This window comes from Leptodactylus fuscus, chromosome 10 (genome assembly GCF_031893055.1).
Source record: "Leptodactylus fuscus isolate aLepFus1 chromosome 10, aLepFus1.hap2, whole genome shotgun sequence".
Classification (NCBI taxonomy): Eukaryota; Metazoa; Chordata; class Amphibia; order Anura; family Leptodactylidae; genus Leptodactylus; species Leptodactylus fuscus.
Genome location: NC_134274.1, coordinates 42,228,079 through 42,254,913, shown reverse-complemented (window position 1 = coordinate 42,254,913; position 26,835 = coordinate 42,228,079). Strand labels below are relative to the sequence as shown.

The following is a 26,835-nucleotide window of genomic DNA, read 5'->3' as shown; positions in this document are numbered from 1 at the left end:
TGGCCTTTTCAGATTGCCCTTCTGGGTAGACATTCACCAAGCACACCTTGGCACAGCACTTGGGACCATTGTCCTTGCCACATACTTCCATGCAGGAGGAGGAGACAGTGGTAGTAGCTGAAACTTGAGCCGATGGCTCCCCGCCATGCGCAGTGACGGCTTTAGATGCTGCTTGAGGTTGTGAGTTGTCAGATGAAGAGGTAGGATGCATGGCTGCGACATGTTTGTCGCTACTGCATTCAGTACACTTGATGACAGCCTTACAGTCCTTAGCAAAATGTTTTGAAGAAGCACAACACTTGTAACACACTCCTAGCTCCTTGAGCATGTCTCTGCGTTCTTGCAAAGTCTTTGCCCTAAGTCCTCTACACTCTTTCAGGGGATGAGGCCTTTTGTGGATAGGGCACATACTATTAGGGTCTTTATCTTTAAGGACAGGAGTGTCCTGTTTGGTGGTGCAGGGTGCAGCGATTGGGACGTCTGTCTTCCTAACAGATACTGTTCCCCTTAAGTCTCTACGTTTGCTTGTTTCATACCTTGAACATGATGATGAAGCTGGTAGAGAGGATTCTGTGAAGTCAAAGCTGGGATCATTCTTTTTCCAAGCTTGGTCACTGATAAATCTGGAAAAATAAGAGAAAGGAGGGAAGGACACATTGTGGTCTCTTTTATATCTGGAACCTAGGTCGGCCCATTTTTCTTGCATGCCATATGGTAGTTTGGATACCACTGGATTAACACCATGAGATGTGTCAAGGTAACTCAGACCTGACAGACGTGGGTCCATTTTGGCTAACTCTAATTCCTTTAGTAGATCACTCAGATCTTGAAGCTTGCGGTTGTCCTTGCTGGTGATTTTTGGGAACATATGAAGTCTCTTAAATAAGGCACTTTCTATAGCTTCAGAACTGCCATAAGTCTGTTCAAGTCTCTCCCATGCCGCAGCAAGACCTTCCTCTGAGTGGCCCGCATGAACTGCTCTCAATGTCTTTATACGTTCTGCAGAATCTGGGCCTAACCAGTTAACAAGCAAGTCAAGTTTTTCTTTGGCAGTGAGGTTAAGATCACTGATCACTGCTTCAAAGGTGGATTTCCAGGCTCTATAATTCTCAGCATGGTCATCGAACTTTGAGAGACTATTGTTTATCAGCTCCCTGCGTATCATATATCTGGCAAAGTCCGACATGTCTGATCTCCCACCTTGTGTCACCAGATTAACTTGTGATATCCCTGGGACGTATAAATTCTCTGGCATATGGGGCCGACATGAATCAGGGTGAAATGATGTAGCATAAGGGTTAAGCTGTGGTTTAGTTTCTGGAGGATCTGCATGTGTGATGCTGGAAATTACCTTGCTCTGGATAGGTGGCATCATCTGATGCTTCACAGGTACAGCCATGTAGTCAGTTTGGAGTAGTGCTGTTGCATGTAACTTAGCAGGCGGTGCAGGAGATGATTGCTTCAGCACATAATTGGCAGTGCGGTCAGCTGGGTCTTCCACTTCTGCAGGGATGGAGCAGTCTAGGTCGGCGTCTTGATCTAATGCTTGTTCAAGAACCTTTAGCTTGGCTAAGGCAGCTGCTTCCTCGCTTTCCATTTGGAGAATTTTTAGTTGAGCTTCTGTCTCTGCTTCCTTCTTCGCCATTTCAGCTTTTGCCTCTGATTCCTTCTTTGCCATTTCAGCTTTTGCCTCTGCTTGCCTTTGCGCCATTTCTGCTTCCTTCTCAGCAAAGGACCGTCTGACACTGGCCTCCTCTGCATCAGCACGGATCTGAATAAGCTTATCGTGTAATGCTGACCTTCTGGAACGAGAGGATCTGGAGGATGACAGCGTATGTTTGGATGAAGTAGACCGATGGGACCTTACTTCTTGTAGGTGTGCGATGCGGAGTTCTGCCTTATCTCTGGCGTTTTTCACTGCGGCATCTTTCGTTTGGAATAGGTTCTCCCTCTCAGTTAGCTCTGCTATAGCATCATCAAAATCAGCGTTACTCAGGAATGTGACGTATTTTCCGGACAGTCGCTGATAGCGTTTATAGGCGGCAGATAAGCGGTTTAGTGTAGTGACCAATTTTGCTGTGTCACTGTCATGGCGTGAGAGCGCTGCTATATAGTGTTCAGTTCTTCGCCATAATTCATCAAGATTATCACAGAACTCTTCTTTAGTTATTTCAAAGTTCTCTCTAATCTTTTGCGTGGGTTTACTGACACGTTTTAATCGCTCAATTTGTACATCCTGAAACATGGAGTCTGTTTCCTGCACATCTGAGTCCCTGATAGCAGGATGCACTGTCCAAGATGCAGTGACAGGGGAATCCACATAGCTCCTTGTGGACATGGTGTCTTTGTGTGGAAAATGTCAATAAAGATGGCGCTGCCCCTTATTTCACTGTGGTGAGGAGAACATGTGCTCAAGATGGAGGACAGCTGTGAGCTCTCCTGCAGGCTGTGTGGCGTGCTGCAGATTATGCTGTATTCTGACTGTGCTTGCTTGCAGGCTGTCTGTAGATCCTGCAGGAGCTGCAGATATAGCTTGTTTTAACTAGAAAGCTGTGTTTTGACTATTCTGCCACAGATGCATGTTAGAGAAATCTCTGAAGATGTGAGATTGTAATTCCCGTATGTAAGCTAATGGCAGATAGCAGAACGCGCTGACATTTCATTCCCTGCGTTCCCAGGTTGCATGTGGAGAGATGCAATGGAGTTGCTTCAGGTAGTTTATTTGTCTTTACCTTGAGAGATGATATGCCATACGGTCAAAACACAATTCCTTTCTCAGTTCTACAAGATGGTTGCTCAGTGGTTACAGACTGAATAACACATATCCAGGAAGAAGATGCAACAAGAAGGGAGGAGTAACAGAAACAGAGAATTATGGGAGAAAACTACTTAAAGAGCCCTGCACACAATATCAATGTCTATGCACCAGCATTGCACAATATATGTAAAAACACTGTATGAAAGTCAAACAACCAAGAATGAATGATACAATATGAACAAGAATCATTACTTCAGCAATACCCCTGCTGTAACAGCATAGTGATCACCTTGAGTCTCGCAAGAAGTTCTGATTCTTGTCATGCTGGCAGAGTCATCCGACTGATATTGCCTTCTTTATAAAGAACACTAGGAGAGGGTAAGTCCAAATTAAATTTCAAAGGTCCGTAAACAGCACTACTGTAGTCTATTGGTTTTGTCTGCTACTTGAATGAACAGGACAGCTTTCTATTAACTCCAGAAGAAATCTAAATCTAAAGAGGAAAGGTAAAGGAAAAAAATAAATTGCTGGCTTTCTGCTGTTGCTCAACCAGCTCTGAGCAAATTCAGAATCTGGTAACCGCTTTGTAATGTAATATAATATATAATATACTATAATATAAATTAAGTTAAAACTGTCAGCAGACTACAGGGAGCCGTTCATAGCACAGGGAAAACTTTACCATTTGACAATTTATTTTGTAATTGTTCCTAAACTGCAGACATAGGAAGTATTACATGAAGTCTAGACTCTTAACCCTGTAATAGGCAATATGGCGGCTCCCTCTGCACGGCTAAGGTGCAGTCGTCCTCAGACCGCCCTCACCAAGCTGCTGGCCTTCTGTGTCACCTAAAGCCACCCACTGGTGATGAAGGACTGAGGTATGTCCCGCACACAGTGAATGGAATACTTCAGCATGATAGTTAACAGTTTGAAAGTCAAGGGTTGACCAATTGGGTCTAGTTTTCAATATCACGATCTGTAGAGGTGTACGCCATGCTTCGACTGTCAGAAGGGATGTACTTCCCATCCCCCCCCCCCCCACCCAACCAACACTGGAGAACCCACTGTCCTTCTCCTGAGTGCGTCTAAGGTGCTTACGCTCAGGTAACCATTTGCCAACTGCTGCTCCACACCACAAGCTTGCCAACAACCTTCAAGCTTGCCACTAGGTTTGAGCGATCAGGATCAGATTCCGATCGGCGATCGAGTAAATTTCACGATTACGATCTGAATTCCGATCCTGATCTTTCCCGGCGTGATCGAGGTTGGAAGTTATCTCAAGATCGGATCAACCCCATTCATGTATATATCATTAATAGGGTTGAGCAATCGGGAAAGATCGGATCCCGATCGGCGATTGAGCTAGTTTCACAATCGGGATTGGCTGGAAAATGATCCTGAAATCTCAAGATCGGCTCAACCCTACTCGCCACTTCTCCAGCTGTCTTCCTCGCCTACAAGTCATCCCACTCGCACAGAATGTGGGATTGAGCCCCTAAATACTGAGCCATTCCAGCCCTTTGTAACCTGGATGGCACCGACGGTCATGAAGTCAAATTAACGAAGCTACAACTTCTCCCATGGTGCAACTCATAGGAGTAACCTTGTTCTACCTTTTAAGGAGTCTGAGAAAGACGCAGCTTCCAGAAACCACTAGAAGACTGACCACGCAATGACCTGCTCCATTTACAGAGACTTAGACATAATACAACACATGATGCATTACCAGCATTTCACAACACATATTACAACAATAAGCCGTGTTGTGACAACCTGCGGTGCTGCGCCTCGCTATTTACGGGCAAGCTAGACGGGGCATTAACCCTTCCTATCCAATGAACCAAAAGTTCAAGGTTTACATCTGCATCACCTTACAGAACAAAACTCTGCCTAAAGCGAAGGAGCATGAATCTTATAAATGAACCATTTCTTTCCCTGCCATCCTGGCGCTTGTAGTATTATATACCAGCCTTGTTCATAGTATCTTTAGGAAGACCCTTCGTATTCTATAGATGCAGTTACCATCTACTACCTTCTGTATTTCTACTGCATATAATGCCTTTTATAGCAATGCAGCATTTGCTATCCAGACTTGTAGACATGAAAAAATATTTCAGTGGGTTCATGATATATATACAACGCGTTTCCATCTACAGAATCTGTATATGCTGCAATGTAAACATTTAACCCATTCTGCAGAGCGTTGCAGGCACAATAAAAGGGTTACGTGTCTTCTGCTGCCTCATGTTTCCCTGCAGATGGCACTCAGTCTCTGTTCCCCATCCCATACACCCCTTCTGCTTTTCATATTTTCACAGCAGCTGTAAAGCCTCTCCAGTTGCTGGAAGCCCTGATAGTAACTACACTTGTCACAGAGGTAGCGAGAAAATGCTACGGATTAATACAGCATTTGTGGCCTTTCCCTTGCTGCTTCCTTGCCTGCTGCCCAGAGGTGACAACAGAAATGCCTGTCAAGGTGGATTTACCCTGAAAGCAAAGATGTAAAACAGCCAGGGGATGACCATTCTGAGGAGGACCTGCAGCCATAAACATCAGCACCAAGGGGGCTTCCTTCCAGCAAGGCTCCATACAGTGACCCTTGCACCTGTCACCAGGTTGGATTTACATCTGGTTCAAGGAGTCTAAGGTGGGTTGGCCCCGTAGACTGTACGTTTCATCCTGCAGTTCGTCTGGCTAGCAAACTTCCTGTACAGTTTGATGTAATGTCTTGTTTTCGGTCCATCTGCATTGACTAGAGCAACTTGCAGGATCCCTTTCTTGGTGACACAATGATCCAGGCAGGCAGCGGTGCACATCTCTTTTCATGTGTGACAAGTCATTACACACGCACGCCTGTGCTGCTGCTTTGGCTTCCTCCATTCATTTTGTTCAGAGTGACAATGTCTTTGCTGGGTATTCAGATGCGGCATGCACCTTCTGTCTAAAGCGGACACCTCTAGGTTTATGTCTATGCATGTTAAGGTCATGAGCGATCTCGCTTCTCCTCTACGATGGCTTAGGATCCCCAATTTTTATTTCAAGATATTGGTTATTTCAGTAGAAAAACCCTTGAAATTGGCAGAATCTTTTTTTAAATTACTGACACAGACGCCATACATGCATTTTTATCCTATGCATTATGTATTATGTGTCCTATTATTCCTTTATGCTGTTGTGGAACAGTTTAGAGCCGGCAGTGCATGATTAATGTAGAGTCTGTATATGCGTATAGCCGCGTCTCCGTCATGTTGAGTGCTTTCTGTTGTAGATAAAGCGTGCTATTAATAATTTAGGATTTAATAAATATTCAGCGTTAAGGAAAGTTTAAATATTACAGAAATTGGTGTATTTTAATACTACCGCCACCATGAACATTATCGTCCTATGTCCCATCTTACTTGGTACATTTTTTAATAATGTCATGCTTCAGCACATATTACATAGAGAACTTAGCCTCGAAAGTTCAGCGCAAACGAATAAAGTCCAGGAGCAAATCTACTATTCTTCTGAAATACTACTAAGTCCTAGAGATGAGCAAGTAGTATTCGATCGAATACCTCCCCGCCATAGGTATGCGTGTAAGCGGCCGACCACCAAGGGGTTAAGTGCAGTGAATATTCGATGCGTTTAAGTCCTTGGTGTTTGGCCGCTTACACGGATACCTATGCCGGGGAGGTATTCGATCAAATACTACTCGCTCATCTCTACTAAGTTCCCAACCTATTTTTGATGACCATTTACTATGGAAAGTGGGTTTTGAGAATTTAGAGAACTGTAAGAAACAATCAAATCGTCTCTATCAACAGAGAGATGTAAGGAATACAACAGATCAAGAAATGCAGAGGGAAATAAAAGGTTCCTTAGAAAAAAAAAAGGTAAATAAGACGCTAGTCTGGAACTGTAATTGTGGGACATGAGGGTCCATCACATTTTGACTTACTCTACACATACCCCATCTTCTAGTTTCTTGAGTAAGGCTTAAGTCTATAGTCTCTAGAGTAAGGCTCTGTTCACATCAACAAACCACATTTTGTAAATGTAAACAATAATGCAGCGTTAGATTTGTCACCCAAGCACCAGTGGCACCGAACAACCTAACATACCCATCAATGTAATGTCTAGATGTACTGTACCTTAGCTCCAATTCACAATATATGAGCAAAACATTTCATAAACCCCAACTCTCATTGCAACTAAATGGTGAGCAAACCGAGACACTCATAACTAGGGTTGAGCCGATCTTGAGATTTCAGGATCGACTTTAAAATCCGATTTCCGATCCTGATCATAAAATGTGCTCGATCGGGATCTGATCTTTCCCGATCCTAATCGCTCAACCTTATTAATATTATATACATGGATAGGGTTGAGCCCATCTTGAGATAACCTCTGACCTCGATCCCACCGATTAAAAGATCGGGATTGGAATTCCGATCGCGATTGTGAAATTTACTCGATCACCGATCGGAATCCGATCTTTTCCGATCCCAATCACTAAACCCTACTCAATAATGTAGACATCTCATGATAGAATATTGCAAAATCCTGGGTTTTTTGGCATTCAATGTTGAGGCCATAGAATAGGTAAATATCACACTAGCATTGTGCATTCGGTCAAAGTGCCCACTGTGTTCATCTTCATCACCCAAAAATAACGTCTGGAATGGAGATTCCTAACAAAGCCTCCCACCCAGGTGTGAACATAGCCAAAACTGCCCTTTTGTAGCAGTGTTGTATGGTGCCCCAATAAGTTATTGAGAAAGGCAGTTTAAGCAGTCGTATCAGATTTGCCGTTAGGTTCTCCTTCACCTTGTGCAAAGACTTGGCATGCGGGCACCCTTCCTGGCGCCCAGGGCCCATGCCGATACGCCATAAATATGTGCTAAAAGAGCATTCATCTTTTCTTCTGTATACCGTTAATTAAAAAGTGTAGACAACTACTATTTCCACTACAAGGGGTGTTGCCATATACATGTATACCCTGTGGTACAGTATATCTTGTATTTGACAATGGCAGCCAGTTGCAGCTGTATAACCATAAAGTTGCTTATGTCCTGCAGTGTAGGTCCAAACTGGAAGCCTACACACACCGATAACCAACTGCAATGGAAAGTGCGTCAACTCAAGACCCGAAGTAAATAACCCCTATGGCACACGTTGCCAAGGTGACCATTAAAGCATGGACCAAGGTTACAACCTTGCGTCATAGCAGTATATACTGTATATGTCGATATGCATGGGTTTGACAGAGGGAGATATCTATTCAGTGGATTACAAGGGAACGTAGCACATCACACTGATGACTGCTTGCTGAGGACAAGGTCATAGGGATCATAACCTTCATAAGGCCACTATAGTTTGAAGGCTAATGACCAGTATGGGTCATATAATAATATTATTCCTCTGATAACATCACCAGTACTGTCAGTGAAAAATAAAAATCAATGAGCAGTAAGAGAGGGAATGACTGTAGTGCCTGGGAATGATTACTGGCTGTAAAGATCAGCATATTCTCCGGGTATCCACGCCAGCCTCAATCCTCATCCTAGGCTACACAATATGATCCTACAGGGAATACCGCACACCAGTGCTGCAAGAACCATTAGATTAGAATCTTAGACACCTTACAAATGTCCACTGTGGTAGTGAATTTTCTGGTTTTACAGTAGAAAACCTGTAAGTCTGCGGTATTGCAGTCTGATGTGCAAGTAATGGCTTTATGGACTTCCAGACATCAGACTGGATATGAAAGCATCAAAAAAAATCAATTTGTCAATAGCACAAGGAGAAAAATGTGAAAAAAAAAAAATTGATTTCCAGATAGCTCCGAGCCTTGTATAGTAGTGGGGTGCTAGTCAATGGGAGCTGAGCTGTAGTAACATTGTCAATCCACTGTATAGCACATGGAGCTATTCGCTTCCAGCTCTGTGCACTGTATACAACACAGACTGAATACACACCCCAACAGCTTGGACATGGAGGGAGGTAACTGATATCCCCTCCCTGGTCAGATATTTATGCCATCACAACTAATATGGTGGGCCAAACAAGTCTGAATTTCATACATTATTGAGATACAACATGACATAAGCATTTACATACTCAGCAAATGGCATGCATTAAGGCATACAGTTTATTGTCTAGCGGCAGTACATATAGCTACTATGTGGCACCTGAAGAGAACAGACCTATTTCAGGGTAATCTAGTCACTATTCCTTTTTAATGGACAAGACTCTACATGCAGTGGCGTAACTAGAAACGGCGGGGTCCAGTGACAAACTTTTGACATGGCCCCCCCCATCCCCATTCCTGCACGTTCTAATATGCCCCATAGTGGCCCCTGCACACAGTATTATGTTACATAGTGGCCCCTGCACACAGTATTACGCCCCACTGTGGACACCCATGAACAATTATTATACTCTGGGATCTTTTCAGACCCCAGAGTATAATAATCGGAGACCAGATGGGATATCAACATAAAAAATGATACTTGCCTATCTCCAGCTCTGCTGCAGTCCTCGGTGGTGTCGGCCGTCTTCAATGACATCCAGGACGTCACATGACCGGGACCTGCGTCCCGTGTCATATGACGTCAGGGAGTGTCAGAAGTAGGCCCAAACCTGCCCGGAGCGTGGAAAGGTAAGTAACACGTTTTTTTTATGTTACCTTATCTCCCCTGGACCTCCGATCATTATACCGAGTATAATAATAATGATTGTGGGGCCTATGGCGTCACTTACCAATCCCAGCTATTGCCAGGATCAGTAAGCAAATAGGGCCCATTACCGGCTGGAGTAACTCCAGCTGGTAACGGCCTAGTAAGAAAAGAAAAAAAACGCAGGGGTAGCAGCTGTCGCTGGGCCCCTAATGTCACGGGCCCTGTGGCAGCCACTACCCCTGCTACCCTGGTAGTTGTGCCACTGCCTACATAAGAATGTGGTCTCTACGGGCACTTTGGAAGATGGAGATACCAGTGGTTAGGGATGTTCTGGTGTCAACGTGAAAGAAGCTGAAATCTTATCTATGTAGGAAAGTCGTTCAACTTTTATATACATCATGATCACAAATTCCGGACTCCAAATACATTGAGAGAGATTTGTTATTTCTGTCTTTATATTGAATAGACAGAGGGAGCACCTAATTTGAAGGGTTCCTAGGTTTTTATGAAAAGTTGAAATATCTGCAGGTTCTCACTGGGCAATCTGTTCTATGGCTGTATAACCTGTATACATGTATCCTATAATTTTCTGCTCTATATAGCCCCACTATGGCTGCAGCACGTTACATTTTTCTCTGACACGGGATGGTCTACAATAAGTAGCAGTCCGCCCCTCCTCTATCCATTACTAATCATAATACTAGGCAGTGGACCTCAAAAACAGGGTATGATGCAGCTAAAAAGACCCAGTAAGAAAAAGAGAAATCTATTAGCACAGCCAGGAAAGCTGCTTGCTGTCTATGTCCTTGTCCTTGTATTCAGATTATGTAAATTTAGCTAGGCAGTCTTAAAACACAGCAGATTTATCACATATGCTGGGTGATAATTTGATGCATCTTTAGACTACTGTCTCCTCAGTTGGCTTGTATAAAGGTGTGTACACTCAGGGCCATAGTTATAGTAGGTGCGATGGTAGCAATTTCTACCAGGTCCTGGAGGCTCAGGGGGCCCAAAACCTCTGAACAACATATGACACTAGTATTATAGATAGCAGATGGAAAGTAGGGCCCTATTAGATATTTTGCACATGGGCCCAAGGAACTTCAAGTTATCCATCAGGGTATACTTTAAAGAGGTGCTCACATCACAGACACTTATGATAAATAAGTACCTGAATCTCTTGAACCAATACTGATGTGGAGAATGAAGGTCATTAGTTGTCATTCCACATAGTGAGATGGCCACTGATTGTTGCATCAAGGTAGCCTGCTCTCTCTGTTCTCTTCTAGTAAAGTGAATGTCATAACCACAGGGTCTCCTCCGTTTTAAACAGCAGAGACTCAACAGTAATTCACTTGATCAGAGTCCTCTCATTGCAGACACTAATACTTCAACTGCCTTAGTGAAATTTGACCGAGGCATCAGAAGAGCAGCATTGTGCAGGAGTGATATCTGGGGGTAGTGAGCTGTTACCATAATAGGTGGAAGCCCATAGAAGTCAATGGATTTTACAATATACTGCAATGTATTAGTATTGCAATATGCTGTATGGGTGATCAGACTCCCAAGGGTTCAAGTCCTCTAGGGCCGTGATGGCAATGCGGTCACCCGGATCGCTCAGTAATGGCAAAACCAGTACAGGCTCTGTAATTAGAAAAATAGTTATTGCTTTTGGAGGGCATTAAATAACAAAAATGCAAAGACGAAAAATGACTGGGACGGGAAGGGGTTAAATAGTAGTAACACACGATTCATGTCCAGATATTCTTTAGGTCTGAACAGAAATATCTCCTTTACTTAAAAAGAGGTTCTGCATCTGCTGAAATATTCAATATGAGGAATAATATACCATCTACTTGTTAGAAGTCTCCTTTATGTTCTGTGACCCATATACATACAGTATACTGTGGCCTCGGGTATATTCATGGTTCCCAAATTCTCTGGTGACTAGTAGTCTGCTTATAATTTACAATAGGGGTTATATATATCATACGACGTGACACATTTCTGATATGTGGATAAGCAGCGTTCACGTTATCCTATATACATATTTATGAACTCATTTGCATAAATGCAATAAATGGCTATTTAGCATGTCATTAATGCAGACTATTTCCATGTTAATATTTATACTGGAGTAAACACAGCTGTATGTCCCATAGTCATTCATTCTTACATTTTCATTCTGCCATGAGGAGCAATGTTCTGACCCCCAGTTTTATAGGTTCGCCTCACGGGAGATTGTTTTCAATTCAACTGGATCAAAGAAACATTTTTACCATCACAAAGAATGTCGGTAAAACAGATTTTCTTGTACATGAAAGCCTAACTAGCCATAGAATTTGTAGTCTACCGCTGCATTAACTTTACCAGCTTCAGGAGGCGCAGGCATAGCAGTAGGACCCAATCCAAAGATCCAAGCAGTGGTGTAACTAGGAATGGTGGGCCACGTGGCGAATTTTTGACCAGGCCCCCTTCCTGAACGACACCAAAGACCTCGACCGACCCCCCCCCCCCCCCGCATTCCTGCAGGCTCTATTGTGCTCCATAGTGCCCCTGCACACAGTATTATGCCCCATTGTGGCCCCTGCACACAGTATTATACCCCATAATGAACACCCATGAACAAGTATAATACTCTGGGATCTTTTCAGACCCCAGAGTATAATAATCGGAGACCATGGGGGGATGAAAACATAAACACTGTTACTTACCTATCCCTGACTTCGCTGCAGTCCTCGGTGTTGTCAGCTATCTTCAATTACGTCAGGGACGTCACATAACCCGGGAAGCAGGTCCCGGTCAAGTGACGTCACGGACACAACTAGGCCTGAAGCCTGTATAGAGCGCGGAGAGGTAAGTAATTGTGTTTTTTATGTTACCTTGCCTCCCTTGGACCTCCGATTATACTCGGGGGTCTGAAAAGACCCCCGAGTATAATACTGTTTGTGGGGCCCATGGCATCACTTACCGATCCCGGCCCCTGCCAGGATTGGTAAGTAAATAGGGCCCGTTACAGGCTGGAGTAACTCCAGCTGGTAATGGCCTATTAAGAAAAAAAAACGTGGCTGTCGCCAGGTCCCTAATGTCCCGGTCCCTGTGGCAGCTGCTACCCCAGTAGTTACGCCACTGGATCCAAGGCTCCTCTGCCATATAGACACAATACTAAGGATAGATGACTGGGGAGCGTGAACTTTGTTACAACGGGTTTCACGATCTTCAACATCATTTTGTGTTGTATGAAAAAATAGCAAAGAAAAGAAACGCACAAAAACATACAGCCTGAAATCTGAAGAAATTCAAATGGAAAGAGGAAGGGAAGAATAAAGCAAAGTTTACACTACTGTGTTTGGCTCAAAAACCACATGTGTAATCTTAGCCTATAAGTCACGTACTAAAAATGGTTGAACAAGGATGCGGATTCATCACGTCAACCTATAACACTACAACATTGATCCAGAGGAAGAAAAAAATCTACAAGGCAGATGACAATTACACCATATTAGGGGAAAAATTCCTTTCCGACTCCAAATTTGGTATTTAGAATAAATCCCTGGATCAACCTCTCCTCTCTGTAAAACTAGAAACTACAAGAAAGAGAAGGAAAACAACTACGGCATAAACAATTTACATTTCCTATCTGAAGTCTAATATGAACATTGCCCTTTACCCCTCCATATCCTTAGCTTTAAAGGACTTTTGCAAGCGATAAAAATATTAAAACCTGCTGAGAATGGAAGTCTAACGTAACAAAGATGGTAGACCTGGATATTATAAATTGGTCAGATTTTAACAAAACTGAATAAACTATAATGTCCAATGGAACATGTATTGCATAAAAAAAATTACAGAAGAGACATTTGTTTTGTAAGTCACTGTGACGTTCTGGCGCCAGAAAAGGCTGCAGATCCTGCACTTCAGTGCAGATTCAGGGAGTGAGAGGAGGCGCCTGGGCCTGTCCTGTAACCCTGAGCCCGGTGAGACAATATTGTCCTTGTATTGCTCGTGTCGCTGATAGTAAGCCACATGTATAGTTAGGTTATCAGTTATTTTTAGTTAGTTGTTCAGACGAGCAGGATTTTATTGTTTTTGCCTGAAGTTAAGGCTATATTTTATTTTGCTCATTTTGTGCCTGAAGTTAAGGTTTATTTATTTTTCCTGTTTATTTTTCTAAATCAACCTGTTTGCTGCATCTTTGTGTCCCTGTATTTGACTGTTTGGGTCCACACCAGGGATGTAACTACCAGGGTAGCAGCGGTAGCAATTGCCAAAGGGCCCGAGATATTAGGGGGCCCGGTAGCAGCTGCATTAGCAGATTTATTTTTTTTTAACAGGCCTTTACCTGTTGGAGCAATTCCAGCATTTACTGCTCCTGGTTCCTGCTCATGGCTGCCGGTGATTCCCCTTCTGCGGATGCGATTGTGAGCAGGAGCCAGGATCGGTAGGTAAGGCTGTGGGCCCACAAACACTATTATTATTCTCAGAGGGGTGGTCTTTTCAGGGGGACATTAGGAGGCCTGGTGGACTGGGGATCGATTTGGGGGGCTCCATGTAAAAAGTTCAAGGGGCCCCGCCATTCCTAGTTACGCCACTGGTCCACACCATTGCAGCTACTGAGCTACCTCCCCTACAATAGGTATAATATAAGTAGAAATTCCGCAGAGGAAAACTGTGTGAAGTGCTGTGTGATAAAACATTTTTTCCTCCACACTTTTTCGCAGCCCGCTAGGTGGGGCCTTAGTCTTAGAGTCATTGCACACTGTTTTGGCAAGGAAAAAAAACCGCTAGTGTAAAATCCGCTAGTGGAAAAAAAGCGACATGACCTTTCTTCAGGGGGATTCCGCCTGAAAAAAAAGGGAGTCAATGGGAGGCGGAAAAACCGCTAGCTATTATTTTTTTTTTATTTATTTATTTTTTTTTTTTGCAAGGGCCATACGCTGTTCTGGAGGGTAACAAAAACAAAAACTAAAACCGCTTCAAAAAACCATTTCCTAAGTCCTGAAGTGGATTTTTTCCCTCCTCAGAGTCCTCGCCAAAAATCTCCATGTGCTTTGACCCTCATTTTATGGGAGCCTAGCCTGATGTTACCAATGCTTATAAGAATCGGATATAGCCATATAATATGTAATATTAAAAATGGAAAAGAAGTAAATCATAATTGAATGAATAAACCAGGGTGAACATTTTATTAGCATTTTTTTTGTAGCGCAGTTCATGTTTTCATTCTGTTTCTCTTAGGATTACGGAGTTATGTAGAAAAAAAAAATGTTCCTAATAGAGAGATTTAATTCCAGAATAAATATCTTCAGGATAAAACCTTTGTTCTGAATCTTTTTATATCTGCCTGCTGCAAACATTTTATTAAAAGTTTTCATTTCGCCTCTAACATACTGCTTGGCAACCAGATACATGTGTGGCAGCGACGGCGTCTTGTGCGGGGTAATGTGTACACAGTTGGCCCCGTTAATCGTATGACGTATCTTTAACACCTTCGACTGTGAAGTTTTTTGCATTATTACTTTTTTATGCATTTTTACTGAATATTGAAATGTAGAAATTTCAAGTGTGACATCGGATGTATGTGGCAGTGTAGTAGAGCTCATGCACTCTGTGGCAGCTTTATTTTAACCGCCTTAATGCTGTTGTGCACACGAGCCCTTAAGGAGGGATCTATACTAATGTAAATAGTCATAATGTAAAATCATACCAAGCGGAACAGATTGTAATATATTTTAGGTTAAAATTCTGCAGGGAGTTGCCAGAGTAGCTCGCGGTTTGTCCTTGTGACCTACTATACCAGGCTTGCTCCATTGAGTTCTTTGTATCCAGCTCATACATGTGGCAGCTCAAGGGCAAACTTGTATTGAGTCTGACAGCTGCTTTCCAAACGTGGTTTAACGCTCGCAGAGACAGAATTGTAACACGTTGGTTGGATTTAGACAACTAAGATAAATGTGCCAGAATCTTGTCCCAATTTGCACTAAAATTTGTGCCTGCCATCTGTAGACACTTTTTGTTCCTCACTAAAGTAAATAAGCATTGGTCATTGGTAAGAGGGTATGGATTATAAGGCGTGTTTTAAAATGAGCCCAAAATGTGTCACTAGTGTTGAGGGATCGGATTCCGATCGGCGATCGAGCAAATTTCGGCTCGGATCGGCTGGAAAATGATCGAAAATCAGATTTTAAAAAACGATCCTGAAATCTCAAGATTGGCTCAACCGTATTTTTCACAAAACAAAAAATTGCAAATTTATTATAAAGTGTGAACCAATGGGACAAATTTAGAAAGCTTTGAACTAGAACTTGTCCAAATGCTAGCACATTGGAAGCAACACTATTAATATAACTGGTATGGGGAAGGTAGCTCGGTAGAAGCAGTGGTGCAGACCCAAACAGTGAAGACAGGGACACAAAATATGCAGCAAACTGGTTTATTTAGAAAACCGGAAAATAAATAACTTCAGGCACAAAATGAGAAAAACAAAATACAGCCTTAACTTCAGGCAAAAACAAAATAAAATCCTGCTCGTCTGAGCAACTAACTAAACAGAACTGATAACCTAACTATACATGTGGCTTACTTCAAGACACACAAACAAGTCAAGTGCAATATTGACTCCCCCTGATGGAACTGCACTGCACTGCAATGCAAGAGTTGCAGCCTTTTCTGGCCCAGTAATGAGCCAGGGATTTACACCTGGTCTGAGGCCTACGCCAGATCCGCCCTGGACCGCACTTATGTCAGAAACCTGGGGACACCAGCACTCTGCCTGTCACCATCTCACACTGGCTATTGATAAGTAGTAGCACTGATAAGTGGAGTTGAGCCAATCTTGAGATTTCAGGATTGTTTTTAAAAATCCGATTTTTGATCAATTTTCTAGCCGACCGTGAAATTTGCTCGATCGTCGATCAGGATCCAATCTTTCCCGATGGCTCGAGCCTACTGATAAGTCCAAGAATCTACTGTAAACTGGTCATGATCTTTTATCCAGTAAACTTGACTGAACAACATCCTACTGAATTCTACCAGAAACCATGATCAGAATGAATGTTATCACAGGGGTTGAGGATTTTCAGGTAAGTGCAGTCCCCCTCCCTCTCTTGTCGATTCTGCAGTCTGCATACACCACCCACTCTGCTGCTAACTTGCTTATAGGAGGATGTAGAAGTTGCAGCCATGTGTGTAGTGTACAGGGCCAGTGTCAGCACACGGCATAGTCGGGCAAGGGCTGGGGCCTACAGAGCCCTCGTAGTGTATATACAGGTATATGTAAAATTCTACTACCACCAAAGGTCACTTCTATGTGGTATGACCTTGCTAAAAATTGAGAGCGTTTGGGGTGAGTTTTTGAGTTTTGGGGGCCTTGGGCCCCTGAGACAGCCAACCAAAAAGCCATAATATAATATAATAATGGTCAAGACTATTGCTCTTCCATAACCATTGCACCAATATCATTATAGCTCCATAATTGTACTTTGTAGATAGGTTTGAGCCGATCTTGAAATTTCAGGATCAATTTTTAAAATCGGATTTCCGATCATTTTCCAGTGATCGTGAAATTTGCTTGATCGCCGATCGGGATCTGATCTTTCTCGATCGCTCAACCCTATTAATGATATATACATAATGGGGTTGAGCCGATCTTAAGATAACCTCTGACTTTGATCCCGCTGGAAAAGATCGGGATCGGAATTCCGATTGCGATCATGAAATTTACTCGCTTGCTCAACCCTATTTGTAGATTAAGGCTTGGGGCGGGAAGGGAATACAAATTGTTTCCTTGACAAAATTCTCAACACACTGTAGTTTACTCCAACTGCCGAGAAAAGTTCTGCCTGTTCACAAGTTCATTTGTAATCCATGGCAGGAAGCGGTAGCCATTTTGGGCATGCTAGATTGCTGACTTGACAATTGGCTGTTTATTGTCCTAGCCCCTTCTGTGCATTATCCATTTGTTAAGCCTACACAGCAATACGTGTTTACCCCGGAGTCGGTTTTGGGTGATGTAACTTAACAGCTTTCTACGAGGGCTGCATGTTCTCGAGCCGAGCACAGAGGACCTGCTGAGCAGTAAAACTATAATAGCTGCCTTATCTAGGAGTAATAAATAAATGGTGGAATTTTATCTTTTAAAGCCTCGCAGCACCCACAAAGGAACTCTGTTCTACAAATTATTGTGCCCCGAGCACAAAAACTGCAATCTAAAACCCATTGGCAATCGAGGGTTCAAGTAAATTGAGTTGGAATAATGCTATCAGCACATGGCGCCAGTTCATTTGCGCCATAATTAATTAAACAATCATTGAGGGCCGAGCCGAAATCCCCCGAGATTAATAAATAGGTCACTCAGCCTTATAGATAGCTCTGTGTCACCGCGGACAGCTGGGGAACTTGTGGAAAACTTGTCGCTACGGCTCAGGGATTGAAATTTGCCAGCGGTGAAATAAGCTTTTCACTCATGAATGCAGACTTGAAATAGGCTACTTTAGATCCACGGGGATCAAAAAAAATGGCCATGCTTTCCTGATCTTTCTACCTCATGCATATGTAGGAGCGGAGACATAATTATATCTTCACGTTCGCCATACTATAAGACTGCATTGTGAATCTAATATCATTCTCTAAATATTAGTACGTAAATAAATTGATGCCCAATTTACAATCTTATTGATATAAAAAGATTTAACAAAATTTTAAAAACATCTAGTACTATAACCTAGGGTGATATAATATAAGGAGATTATATCATCACAGTCTGGATCCCGGGACCACCATCAAATTGAGCTTTATAGTGTCTTCTCATAATCCCCACAATTAGGCTAGATTCAGACTACCGCCATTGTCCGCCCCGGGGTTTCCATACTAAACAAATATCTTATTGGTGGGGGTCTAACATGGATCCTGTTCTGGCTGCAGGAAGCTCCCCTACTCCTATTCATGTTTCCTAGAGCCATACAATGTTGTGGGGGCACCTGGTTACTGCACATTTGCTTACATTCATTTGAGTCAAAGCTGCGTTGTGTCCGGGCGTATATACTGTATACAGCCACTGATCGGTGTATGGACCATACCTGCACTGGTCATTTACTGATGACCTATCGGTATCCAATACACATGGGGTCTTGGACAACCCTTTTAATTCTGTTGTCTAGAATATCTTAAGGCTAAGGCCCCACGTTGTGGAAATGCGGCTCTTTTTGTTGCGTTTTTTGGAGCCAAAGCCAAGAATGGCTACAAAAAAATGGGGAATATATAGAAAACTTACACTTCTACCTTCTGCTCAATCCACTCCTGTCTTTGGCTCAAAAAAACTCAACAAAATCTGCAACAAAAAAAGCTGCGTTTCTGCAACTTGGGGCTTCAACGCCATTTTCCTCAGTGTGAATGCCCCCTTTGCCATTTTTTATTGTCTTCATGTCTCAACTCCTTTTAAAGAAGATTTTCAGTAAATTTTATATTAAGAAGGAGGTAGACTATATCCCAGAATAACTACAGCTTGGTCACGCTAATTCCTGCTTTAATTTCATGGCCATAAATTGATCTCCTTTTAAATTGGCTGATTAAGTCAGAGCAGCATTTACAATTCGACTGCCCATTTTAGGAAAAGGTCTCCACTCTTTCTGGCAAACGTATCTGGCATCAGACTGTGGTCTCATGTAAGAAAAAATTGTCGATACCACTTCCCATAATACAAATAAGAGCAAGGTCTGGGCACACTTCAAACCAGATTTCAGCTCTGAAGCCTATAGAACTGTGAATGCAGCTCTGGGCTATGATACAGACTGTAAATATATTTACAAATGTTAGGATTGGGTCCCGCAGGTTGCTGTCCCAGCGCACAGCTCCACCTGCGGGTCAGGCTAAGTCCAGCTTTCGCCCTACTGAGCATGCTCAGACTTTTGGAGCCGCTCACAAGATAAGTGCCTTTTCTACCCTATTGAGCATGAGCGGTGAGGTCATGACCACCGCCCTATTTGGCGGGGTCTTCCCTTTAAATAGTGTGAGCCGACACCCACCCAGGCTCACACTTTGATTGAATTTTCCTAAAGTCCACGGAAGCTTGTTTAATGACAGTAGTCTCAGGGATAGGCTCCAGTATTCAGGCAGGTTGCCAGACTAGGCCTCTGTGTGAGGTTTCTCTGCTTCTATCTGGGTGCTGTTAGTTAGGACCTGTAAACCCTGAACTGTCAGCTCTACACCAGGGCTAAGAGCAGTAGAGACTGTTTCAGCCTGAGGAGTTGCAGCAGGTTTGGTCTCTGAGATGCTTTATTTAGACTGTCAAACTCCCTTGGTAACTCCTAGCTGTGCAGGGGTAAGTGTGTTTGCTGACTTGGGGTGAGTGTTTAATCCTTGGCAGCCTTGTTTGTTTCAGCAGTATTGGTGTACCTGGCCAGTGAGCTTAACTGGCAGGGTTTAGTTGCACCCTGTTCACATTGAGTATCGCACCACACCACTGTTACTGCAGGTTTTTCACATTTAGTACTGCGCCGCACCACGGCCAATGTGTGTTGCACCCTGTTCACATTTAGTTCAGACATATAGCTGCCCATATGGGCCTGTGGACCTCGCTGCAGTGTCTTGCAGCCCAGTGGTTCTGTTGATCAAAAAATATTATATATATATATATATATATATATATATATATATATATATATATATATATATATACAGAACCGTAACAACAAACCATTTATGTAGGTCAGTTCTATAAGTAGACTATAATGCTGATCCATCTATGGAGACATTTCACTCCTTTATCTGCAGGAAGTTACATGTTATAGGAACAATATGAGAACTTTTCTTCTCTTTAAGACTAAATGGATATTGTGCTGCAAATTCAGGCTCACTTTTATTAATATATGATCATTTCTTCACCTTTGGGGGCAAAGGAAAAGTTAATGGCAAAAGTTTTCAAATGACTTACTGTAGAGTATGAAACTTCTATAGAACAAATATGTGATTCCCTTTGCAGCAACAATCTCAGTTATTCTTTATTGCGAATAGTCTTATTAGATGAGACTGGATAAAAACCGTAAAATAAGGGAAAACTCATTGAAGAAAGTCTGTGATCTAGTTCATTCCTGCCAGTCAGATCCGCACCGCCGTTCCTGAGAAATTTCTTATTTCTTTCTCATGCAAATGAGTCTTCAGAAAGCACAGGGGGCATTCTCTGTGCTCCCCAAAGACTCTCCAACAACGCCTCTGTCGTCTTCTGTCTCATCACCACGTCATCAGCTGGCAGAGCTGACTATGCATGTCAGTTCGGCCATTGCCTTGTGGCTGAACAGACATTTGTGTAAGTGGACGCCCCCTGTGTCTTGTGAAGACTCATTTGCATAAGGAAGAAATATGAAATTTCTCAGGAACGGCGGCGCAGATCAGAATAACAAAGGTAGAAGAATAGCCTTTCTAGAGCTTATTCCGACGTGGTCTTTGTAGAATTCCTTTAACTAATCTACCAGTGTCAGGATCTGAGTGATTTATAAAACGGTTGTGTGTTTTTTGTCGTGTTCGTCTGGAGATTTGAGCCGGTCTCCTGTGGTTCTTTGGTTGGTTCTCTTGGCCACTAGGCTGTTGGGATAGCGGTTGGGTATCTGCCATAGTGTCTACTTGAGCTTGCTCTGTCTCAGTAGCTGCGAGCTCCACGTGTGTAATTCTCGTCAACCTATCAGGTCTTTCCGGGGTCTGTATAAGGCTGACTACTGGCTTGAGTCCTCGATGGTTTTCGTGGTTACCAGCTAGGATTCTTGGCCCTGTCTAGAAGGAGAGTTTAATTGGACTTGTATGGTTTCTGGAGCTGATTTGGAAGTGGTGTGAGTTTTGTTGTGTGAGAGTCTGTTTTACCCTCGAACATATCTACTAAACCCCTGCCCTGAATTTCATGCTGCCTGTCAATATTTGGTATTAGTGAGTTTCTGGGCCTAATCTGGAGTGGAGTGCGTGACTGGATTAGGCCCAGTTGCAGCTACCCATATTTTGGACTGGAACCTGAGGCGGCCTTTAGTTCTCTCGCAGCACTGGGGGCGGGCCCCAGCACTCAAACAGCATCGGGGGCGTCCCCAATGCTGCGAGAGAACTCTCTCCAGCGCCGCCTCCATCTTCGTCTCATTGCCCAGAGTCTGTATTTTGCTAGGAAGCACACCCCATTTTGAATCATCTTTTTAGATTAAAATAATCGCCGAATGCTAAAATTACCTACACAAAAAGTAGCAGATGACAGAAGTGCATGTATTCCTATTCATTAGCTACAATTATTTTGCTATTACAATGGTTACTCCTACATAAAACGCAACCTTTCCTGGAAAAAGATATATTACTGCATTTATAGGATTTCCATGTATAGTCTGCTCGTAGTTGCTGCCAACAGTGACAATATTTTAATGATTACCAAAAGTGAGAGATATGTGGGTGTTAGAGGATGGAAGGTGTAACTGAGTAATATCAACTGTGCAGCTTGCATGTTCTACTGTATAATTGCAGACATTTCATCAGGAAGCTTAGAGGGAAGAAAACTGTGAGATTAGGGAAAACACCTTTATTTGCATCTGTTGGTTTCTTTGTAACCAGAGATTAAGCAGCTGTATAGGCCTGAGATGTATCAATAGTACAGCATTGCATCTTGCTACCAGTCTTCAGTCCTGTGCATTGATAACATCTCTGCAATAGAATGACACAAATAGATCAATCTATAGACAATGACGTCTTTCTAATGTTTGCAGCAGCAGAAGATGAGAGCGCTGTCCAGGGATGAATTATATCTACCACAGACCCTGAGATCCTTCTCTGTCCACGGATTCATGAAAGATCACTGATTAGGCAATTATTCTCTGATTACCAATCAGGATCAGATACATTTAGCACAGAATATCACACATCAAGTCATAGAGCGAAATGTGCCTATATGGAAAAAAGCCTCTCCATGAGGTCAAGTCAGAGAGGTTATTGCAGAATACAAATGAAGTCTAGTACTACCGAAATCACTTCTAAAGAACAAAATGAACTTTTAATCTGCATGCAGATGAGCTTTTGGGGATATGCGTGCCAGACAGGGCTGGATTACAGGTAGGACACATGCCTCAGGGCCTCCTATCTACTAACAGCCATATCTTGGGCTATATACTGCAGACTCACAGTTCTAGGTGTAGTAAAACCAGAGAGAGGGTTAGTTGGACACAGTCAGGTGTGGGATATGCAGATACCGCTCTCACTTCCAATTGTATCTTTAACTGGCAATATGTCAGATTCTATAGCTCCTAGAACTGTAATCCTGGTGCAGTTTTAAAGCTGAGATTCTCAGTCTCTAATGTCTTAGATGTGCAACAATCAAAGATGAAATGGGTTCTCTAGCAAGTTTGGACACAACCTTGGTTACACTAAACAGGTCACATGCAGAGGGATAAAAATTGATTCTGGAAATTCCAGAAAACCACTTTAAAGGGATCCTATTATACAAACACATTTTTTTTCTTAGTAACACGTCGGAATAGTCTTAAGAAAGTCTATTCGTCTCCTACCTTTCATTGTCTTCTCCCCGCCGACATTCTGTAGGAATCCTGGTTCTTGTCGATATGCAAATTAGTTCTCTTGCAGCACTGGGGCAGGCGCAGGACTCAGACTTCTAGGCCTTGGGCAGAGCAGACTGCGCCAGGAGAAAATGGCCGTTTACAATACTGGTCCTGTGGGCATGCGCAGTCTGCTTTGCCTGAGGCCTAGAAGTCTGAGACCTGAGACGGGAGAAGAGGATGTTCCTGACGGAGATGGAGGCGGCGCTGGAGAGAGTTCTCTCGCAGCATTGGGGATGCTCCCGGTGCTGTTTGAGTGCTGGGGCCTGCCCCCAGTGCTGCGAAATAACTAATTTGCTTACTGACAAAAACCATGATTCCTACGGAAGACATCTAAAGGTAGGAGAAGAATAGCCTTTCTTAAGGCTATTCTGACATGTTGCTAAGAGAAAAAAAAAGTGATAGAATCACTTTAATATTTCATTGACTGGAGACCGTGTCTCCAATTGAAGTTGAAGATAATGTTATATTTTCGCCTAGTGGAAAAATAGTAGATTAAATAGAATAGTACAATAGGGACTGAGGTGCTAAAATTTCCAGAAAGGATGGAGCCACCACAATTGAGTGACAAAACTAAATAATTACTAATATAGATTGTCTTAATTCAGCACCGTTTATCTGATTTATTTATTTATTTATTTATTTATTTATTTTATTTATTTTATTTTGCCTGGTCAGACATGTGCAGGAAAGTGATGCTGCACAGACTAAAGAAGTGAGACACCAGACAGACACAAAACAGATCCTGTATCAAGGAGGAAATTTGCACAAAGGGGGGAGTGGAGAAGGGAGGGGGGGGGGACACAGGCTGAGAGCAGGCAGATGAATCATGGGAAATGTTTGTCCACAGACTCACCGCATGTGAATAACAGTGATAAGGAGCAGCAAGTAAAATAAAACCAAGCAATGGGTTCACAAGGGAAAAGTGAGTGTTTAGCACTGCTGTGGATGAATTTGCAGTTAATTTTTGGAAGCCAGATAATCCCTTTAGGCTGAGGCCCCACTTTGCAGAAACAAAGCTTTTTTTTTTTTTTTTTTTTTTTTGCAGATTTTTGTTGCAGTTTTTTGAGCCAAAGCCAGGAGTGGATTGAGCAGAAGGGAGAAGTATAAGAACTTCCTATATATTTCCCATTCCTTTTGTAGCCAGTTTTGGCTTTGGCTCAGAAAACTGCAACAAAATCTGCAACAAAAAAAGCTGTATGTCTGCAATGTGGGGCCTTAGCCTTAAGTAGTCAAAACACAGCACATAACAATAAGATTGAGTAGAGAATAAACAGAAGACATAAAGGGCATAGAACAACCAATAAGTCTGTGCAAAGTAGGAAAGATGAGACAACGGAACACATAATCATAATGGTCTAACTAGTAAGAGAGTCCGCAAAGCATCAGGAGCAGAATTATGCGAACATCCTGAGATCCGTTTAATTAATATTTGCGAGGTTCTACAGAAAGTTTTGAAGTTTGGTCTAAACTGGCGCCCCTATCATTATACTCGGGCTCTCTTAAGACCCTAGAGCATAATAATCTGCAGCCCAGGAGAGATGCAGGAAAATAATAAGCAATTATACTCACCTTCCCTCATCTATTCTGGGCTCCCTTGTGGCACCCGTTATTGTTTCCCAGACATCTTCTAGACTCTTGGGTGACATTAGTAGCCCGGGTCACCACTGAAACCTGTAATTGGGCCTCAGTAGTAATGTGGAGTGTGTTAATGTCATGGCGCTTGTCTGTTTCAAGGATAACCCCTTTCAGAAAAGACAATCTGAGGCCAAAATAATCATAAACTGTTCATTTTGTGATTGCACTAGGTCATACTTGCCAACTCTCCGGGAACATCTTGGAGGCTCCTGAAAAGAGAGGGGTCTCCCAGACTCCCATATAAGCGAGGAGATCTACCAAGGGTTGAAAATTCTTGTGCATGGGTTAACTGTATACAACACAAGGGTGTGTCTTGGGTATAAGCCATATTAGAGTTTCGCTACAATACAGTATTTGAGGTCCCAAGACGTACTTTCCTTATTGTTACAAATGATTGACAGACACATGTGGAAGGTTGTTAATGCTGCTATGGCTATTAGGAGATGACACACTTAGATGGTGTGAAGAAAAGACAGAGACCTAGATGAAGTCCCTGCTAGGGTTGAGCCAATCTTGAGATTTCAGGATCATTTTTAAAATCTGATTTCCGATCATTTTCCATCCGATTCCAATTGTGATCCTAATGCAAGGCAATGGGATTTTTTAATGCTCGAAAATCAGATTTAAAAAAAGATCCTATTCACTACACAGCGTGGAGTCCAAAAATTGAAGGCTTCAATTTCTGGACTTCACGCTGTGTAGTGATTAAAAAATCCGCTGGCCCCTTAGTCCCCCCCTGCTGTCCGGTTACCTGCACAGAACTGCTGCCGCTCCCGGCCGTTCTGTCTTCCCCTCTGTCATTCACACGTTGGCAGAGCGCCGTATATGCCCCTGCCTCCCTAGGCTAGTGTTACTGATGCTGGGAGAAAGACGGGGCTTGTTGTGGCTTAGGAGAGTGTGGGCGGGTACAGGGCAGGGAGACGTGAATTTCGTAGAGGGCGGGAATTCCGTTCCCGATCTTTAAGTGGGATCGGAACCCAATCGCGATCGTGAAATTTTACTCAATCGCCGATCGGGATCCGATCTTTTCAGATCCTAATTGCTCAACCCTAGTTGTTAATGCTGCTATGGCTATTAGGAAATGACACACTTAGCTGGTGTGAAGAAAAGACAGAGACACGGAGACCAGGATGAAGTCCCTGCCCTCTAAACACTGTACTTTATAATGGAATCCTCACTATGGACAGCTAATACATCCATAGCTTACTCTTTGTTTTTCCAGTAAATTATTATACTCTGGACTCTCTTCAGAGTATGGCAGGCCCAGGGGAGGTGACAAAAAAAAATAAAAAAATATATATTCACCTTCGTTACATCTTGTGGCCCTCCTCGTGAAAGAGCCCAGGGTATAATAGTTTTGCCTCCAGTTCTACCTGAATGAGTTTGGAGGAAAAAGAATTGGAGGTTTGCTTCGTCGAATCTCAGAACATAAAAATAAATCTTCTTGGGTTTGCTCTTGTTTACACAGCACTAAGGTTTCGTCCTTGCCGGAATTTTTTTTTCTGAGTGTTCCATGCAACATTCTCCTCCTTCCTACTTGCAAAGTTTTGGCAAGTATGCAGTAATTGCTGTGGAGAAGTTAGCTCGGTAGAAGCAGTGGTGAGGACCCAAACTGTCAAGACAGGGACACAAAATATGCAGTAAACTGGTTTATTTTAATAAAAAACAGGAAAATAAATAAACCTTGACTTCAAACACACAAAAATAAACAAAACCAAATACAGCCTTAACTTCAGGCAAAAATAAAGTAAAATCCTGCTCATCTGAGCAACTAACTAAACAGAACTAATAACCTAATTATACGTGTGGCTTACTTCAAGCCACACGAACATGACAAGGCAATATTGTCTCACCAGACTCAGGGTTACAGGACAGATCCAGACACCTCCTTTCACTCCATGGATCTGCACTGCAATGCAAGAGCTGCAGCCTTTTCTGGCCCAGTAATGAGCCCTGGGCTGAGGCCTACTCCAGATCCGCCCTGGACCACACACATGTCAGAAACCTGGGGCTGATATATCTGGACTCCAGCACTCTGTCACCTTCACACCTCACAAATCATACCTGCAATGAAAGGAGGGGAATAATGGGGGTGGTTATTAAAATATTCCCATTTATAAGTAAAAATGTGTAATTTCTGCTTAGAATCTATTTTAATTCTGAATTCCAGACTAACAAGTTCCATGTTAATCTTGGTCCTCTGTGG

The 26,835-nt window shown here is 42.8% G+C and overlaps 1 protein-coding gene across 1 annotated transcript in view; it reads left to right on the top strand.

Annotated features, from left to right (window-relative positions):
* Positions 1-5,115: 5,115 nt before the first annotated feature.
* Positions 5,116-26,835, top strand: part of LOC142182992 (cGMP-dependent protein kinase 2-like) — a 93,293-nt gene continuing 71,573 nt past the window's right edge. Inside the window, exon 1 of the mRNA XM_075257840.1 lies at positions 5,116-5,408. The gene's annotated coding sequence lies outside the window, so the exon portion shown is untranslated. The remainder of the gene's footprint in view (positions 5,409-26,835) is intronic.